Consider the following 6,283-nt stretch of genomic DNA (forward strand, 5'->3'; position numbering starts at 1 on the left):
TGTGTCAATATTTAAAAACCCTGAATAATTTTCTTATATTTGTTCTAGGATAAATTAGGGTTTATTTATAGCAAAAGCATACATTTTCACCATTATTTTTATCTTAGATGTCATTGTCTTAGGGTTAGGATTGATTTGCAATTAATTGGAAAAGAAAAATTATCAATTTACATGCATTTTCAGCCATAATTTAGAGCTGACGTCTAGGGATGGTTTGTGTTATACGTATTTTAATCACAGAAAATTTGTAATATACTTTACATTTACTCTTTAATTAGCCCTAATTTTATGCCTATATCCTAAATTCTAGAGATTTTCTTATTGTTGTTATAAACTATTTGCTTGTTGCAATTTATGGTTTAAAACCCTAGTTTATGACAACCAAGTATAATTTCTTGATTGTATGTGTTTGGGAACTTATTTGAGCCTATATTGGTTGACATAAGCCTCTAGATTGAGCCATAGGAACCCTTAAACTCACTTTCTTGGAATTATACCTTAATCAACTCGAAACACTAATTCTTGCATACTTATAAATCTTGTTGTGGAACACTTAGGGGCATTTAGCTGAAGTCAAAATGGTTACATGATCCTTAACATATACTATGGACGATTCCTTTGTGATGAATTGTATCCATCATGAAAGTGAGGGGAGTTGTTGAGGTGATAGTGGTAACACTCCCATTGTTGCACTCAATCTAGGTTGCTTAGTGAGGCTTTGCACTAAGATGCAAGATTTAGTGGTAACATTCCAAAAAGTCTATATCAAACCTTAATATGGTAATATTTATAGGCATATCAATTGTGATCAAGTATAAGGGATGAAGAAAAAGTGATTAATGTAAAAATAAGCTTCTCTCACATAATAAAGCATTGTGGGTTGTCTCTCTCATATATTGTGTTTCATATAGTATGTGTTACAGTTTTTTCACGTGGAAGTGTACAACCAATTTTCACTAATAGGGTGGAAAATGTGCAACTCATCACATGGAATTAGTTCATTTCCCTAATTCTTCATTATTCTCATGTGTTTCATAATATACTACATAGCATTTGAATGGTCCAACTAATTTCTCATTAATTTATAGTTTCAATATGTTTTAGATTATATTCTATTAGATTTTGTATTCTTGTTCAATTTTAAGCAAAACAAATGGCATTCAGGCAATGCAAATTTCAAACAAATGTTTTAGGGAGTATCTTCTCTTCTCATGACCATAACATTAACATTTATGGTCATATCCAAATTGTTGGTGTACATGCACATTTCCCTACACACATTTTTCTACTATTTAGGAGCTTTACTATTTATAATATATTTGTACGACTATTTATAATATATTTGTACGACTATCTATAGTAGGCATACTTTTAGAAAGCAGATCACATGGCAATGACATATGGTAGTGAATGGGCATTGACATGGCATCTAGAGCGCACTTGCTTAGCTATATTAGGCTCTTAGACAAGTGCACATTATCTCTTCAGTATCCAATTTTATTTTTGAAGATTTGACTTGCATGTCACTTTAATTACGCATACGTGAGTTGCATGTGCAGATGTTGTGTGTGCATGAGTTCTCCACTTGTGCATGTATAGTTAACTGAGATTTGTCATACATGCATGAATATGTATGAGTTTTATCTTGTGCATATCTAGCTAATTGATGTGTACGAATAGTTAAATAAGGATAACTCCATTTATGGCCACTTAACTGAGACTAGGGGAATTGTTGTTGAGTGACTAGGGGAACTGTTGTTGAGTGGTATTTTACCAGTGTTTTACATTTGCATGCATTAAGAAACCACACCTAGTGCATAATTCCTCTCTCCCTAGAGAGAGTTCTATATTTTGTACTCACTTATTCAATGTAATACAAGCAATCCTTTAGTCTTTTGACAAAGAATTTAAATTGGTATTTCAATGTCTTACTTTGAGTGATTTATCATTCTCTCCTCTTTTTGTCTTCCAATTGGTAGTGTAGTTATTTTACCGTTGCTATATCTTGTTCTTATGCTTAAAATACTATATGGTAACTGTTGTTGAGTGGTATTTTACCAATGTTTTATATTTGCATGCATTAAGAAACCACACCTAGTGCATAATTCCTCTCTCCTAGAGAGAGTTCTATATTTTGTACTCACTTATTCAATGTAATACAAGCAATCCTTTAGTCTTTTGACAAAGAATTTGAATTGGTATTGCAATGTCTTACTTTGAGTGATTTATAATTATGTCTTCTCTTTTTGTCTTCCAATTGGTAGTGTAGTTATCTTACAGCTGCTATATCTTGTTCTTATGCTTAAAATACTATATGGTATCAAATATTTCATGATATCAGGGATTCAAAATCTAACACAAATTTGATGGAATTAAACAAGTTAGAAAGAGGATATTTTGAAATTTCATTGGTAAAAAAATTATTATGTTTCGTACAATATTCTAAGTTATCATTTGTCCAAGTTCAATATTTGAACTAAGTTCTAATAACGACAAAAAATAATAATTCATCCTTCATTGACATAACTTTTGATCAACAAATTAAATCAAAAGCTTCAAAATAATTTTGGAACATAACTAATAGTAGAGTATCCCATGGATATTTTAGTGTATCTTGAACTATGATTATAAACATTACAATCTTAACTTTCACACCCCTTTCAAAAATCTTAATTCATTAAACATTTTAATAGGCTACAATAAATATCTATAATTCTCAACACAAAACTCATATTGGCATAGAATATTAGCTATTAAAATATTTTAAAGAAGAATTCTAAGTCAATATGAGTATAAATTTTCATCTTCACATTGTGATGATGAATATGGAATAGATCCAACATAATTCCAAGACAATTGCGGTAATCTCTATTTAGTATAGTAATACTTTAATGGTAAGTTTAAATATAATGGCATAACCTTAATTTTGCAATAAAATGGAACTTCACTCGGGAGAACTTTGGAAAATTCCCTCTAAAATATATGGATAAATAAAAACAAAATTTGAAGAACTTGTTGGAAAGCAGAGAATGAACTAAAAACCGTAATTTTTTTTGTAATATATGAGAGAAATAATAAATTCCCTATAAGAGTTGAGATGTCAAATTAGAAGGATTCATAACTTCAAACTTTGCCAAAGATATAGATGAGAGGGAAACTACATTAATATCCGCTCTTAGTAGAAATGTGATTTCTAAATGTGATGCAAACAATAGTCAAATTATTATCTATTGAGTTTGAGTACAAGGTAATAGTGACAACTACATGTGAAGCAATTTTACTAAGAATGATACCCAAAAGTTATAGATCTAATGACATTATTCTACAATAATTAAACTAACATCCAACTCTAAGATTTTCAGTATTTCACTAGAAATCTAATCATATTGAGTTTGCAATATCATTTTACAAGGGAATAAGTGTAAAATTAGGTTGGTGTACTACATAACAAAACTTTGTAAAAATTTTGAAAAGCATTAACTAGAGACAAGTTTGAGTAATTCCTAGAGCTTGTAAGAGTCAAAGAAAATTAAACATTATGAAGACATGTTAGAAATAATGTTGGGTTTATTACCCGTGTGGTAGACAATTAGTCCAATGTAGTGTCTAAACCTACATGTTGCTTATGTCATTGTGAAAATTTCACATAATTCATAAAAATGGTTCCATACAAACAAAATAATGTCTCATAGAGTGAGTGGCATGTTCCCATCTACCAAGTTTCTTTAAATACAACATTGGAAAAAAATGTGTAAGTCAAAGTAAAATATTTTTATATTACAAAATATTGCATTCAATTTAGTGTGTTAGTTGAAGTTGGTGTGTATTCTCCTAACCTATATTTGTATTTGTGCATAAAACTGTATTTCAAAAAGAGTATTTATCTCTAGACTATAATATCTTCAACATCTTCCTAAGAAAGGGAAACTACTTGTAATCATAAGGCATTTTGTCCCTTATCTTGAAGCATTCCTCTCATTCAGCCATCATTGCTAGTGTGTATTCTGTTTGCTCTTGTTGAAATGTATTTCCTTACCAGATTTTTGAATTTTCTCAAGTTAAATCCTTGTTATTTCTTATCCTAACATTCCTTTAAGGGAAAACTCCTAATACAAAGATTTTTGTTTCACTAACATATTGAACAATCTCAGCTAACCTTAATCCATCCTAGCATCATTTACTACCTTAAAATCCTCATATAGCTTGTCTTATGATAATCCACATAAAATGTGCTAAATAATAAAATATCCTAACCTACCAAATAACATGTGCTTTCAAGTCAAGTGGCTCTAGTTTCTACACTCATCACGTATCTCATCATCTTGATTTTCTTATATCAAATATACTGAATCGTATATCCAACTCCCATTCAATTAATGCTTTGTATAAAAATTCATGAACTTAGGTCTTATGTCTATCAGTTCACCCATTCTTAAGTAAATGGGTGTTTTAGTAAGACTTCAATGCATAACATGTGATAACCCTTAATTTCATTGTGCCTTTGAATATTCCCACAAGAGGGAGATAAAGTGTCTTATCATCACTTTAATAAATATTTTTTCCCTGTAAAAGCTTGGAACTTTGGTGGATCCTTTTTGCCTCATCTTTAGCTACCTCCTTTAAAGCATCCTAAGAAAAGAATGATAATGATTTAGAGAGATTGATGAAAAAATAGATATAAAAGGTATTTTTATAGTTCATTAAATTAAAAGTGCATACCTTTGGTAAGCCATTACTTGCATTTGAATCAAACATGAGCTTTTCAGGAGGATTCTTCACAACTGTAGACTTAGTGGATCTAGGCAATGATGATTTGCTAATTGTACCGTGGGGCATGGAAATGTTAGTTCGAGATGAGGTTTTAGGTGTTGTTGAAGTGCTAATAGTCTTCCCATCAAGTCTCCTTCCAACTCCAGTGAAAGGAATGAATTTGGGTCTTTCCACTTCTGTTGTTTCTGTTAAATTCAAAACGCCAACACACCATACATGTCATTCCAATATAATTGGCCATTCATTAATAATTATAAAGATAAACCATGTAACTGAGTTATACCTACCTATAAAAATAAGGTAGAACATGATTATAAACAACTAATATAGCTTCGTTCTCATTATAACCAAACAAAACGTATATAGAAGCTTAAATTCATGGCATGACATTTCATCTCTATCGCATTAATTAGGTAGTCCCACAAATTCAAGATCTCCTTAGTATTTTGATATACATCATCTTGACATGCCATATTAGTACTCTTAATCAGAGCTTTGACTACAAGACGAAATACAACCTAAATATTCATAGGTAATCATAACTATATTGATCCTTGAAAACAAAAGTTACAACACCTCCCCTTTGTTGATTTTTTGTGCAAAATAACTTAGTTTGCAAGTCTCTTCTTACATGTATGTTGTATTTTTAACAAACTTTCCATGCATCTTTATCCTATTATTTCGTCGCTTTATCGTTTTACTGTATTTAGAGGCAAGGGCTGGTCCATTTGTATTTTCATTGAATTATTATTGCCACTATGATTTGTTAAAAACAAATTTGTCCAAACTACATCTTCACTAAACCTTAGTTGCTATTCAATGTCATGTCCCTTCACATGTATGGTTTTAGATTAAGCATATAACAACAAAGACTAGCATGAAGCAATCCACATTTGTTTCCAATGAGGTTTGGGTGTCTTACTTTTAACAAAATTAACAAATATCACATTGAAGATCTTAAAAAACGTACATAGTTGTGGTAGTGGATTAGCCCTACACTTCTCATATTGAATCTCTAACAACCCTCTTGAAGAATAAAGGTAGTGGAAGACTAGCCCCAAAACCCAAAATAACAAGGCTTTTTAGATATAAAACCTGGTAGAACATTGTTTAAAATGAACATAGAGAAATCATGTAGAACCTTAGTTTTCATTGTTGGCATTATGGTGTGCATGGTTCTAACTAGCTGATGTTGGCATTGGTTCATGATGGCAGCTAGCTCATGTTGGCATTGATGTCAACCCTATGTAGTCTAGTTGATGTGTGGATGTCTTCCTTGTAGCATGGTTGCAACTAGTTGAGTTGGCATTGAGATGGTTGTGTTGGCATTGATGTCAACCGTATGATGTCACACTCATGATGGTCAGATGATGGCATTGGTGTGGTTGATGGTTCCTCATGTGCTAATGGTGTTCATGACCTAGTGCAGGAACTGGAGGTGACCTTGTTGCAGTGTGTTTGTTGATCTCATGATGATGATGGAGATGTGCCACAGTGGGATGGTTCCTCTTGT

The 6,283-nt window shown here is 31.5% G+C and overlaps 1 long non-coding RNA gene across 1 annotated transcript; it reads right to left on the bottom strand.

Moving 5' to 3' along the window:
* Nucleotides 1-4,208: 4,208 nt before the first annotated feature.
* On the bottom strand, nucleotides 4,209-5,004 carry LOC149146296 (uncharacterized). The gene is made up of 2 exons (XR_016264756.1): nucleotides 4,720-5,004; nucleotides 4,209-4,629 (listed from the first exon to the last, which is right to left on the bottom strand). It is a non-coding gene; the product is annotated as an uncharacterized LOC149146296 (long non-coding RNA).
* Nucleotides 5,005-6,283: the final 1,279 nt, after the last annotated feature.

The sequence above is a fragment of the Pinus tabuliformis genome, chromosome X (genome assembly GCF_031772625.1).
Source record: "Pinus tabuliformis cultivar Carrire ecotype Pingquan chromosome X, CPIR1, whole genome shotgun sequence".
NCBI lineage: Eukaryota > Viridiplantae > Streptophyta > Pinopsida > Pinales > Pinaceae > Pinus > Pinus tabuliformis.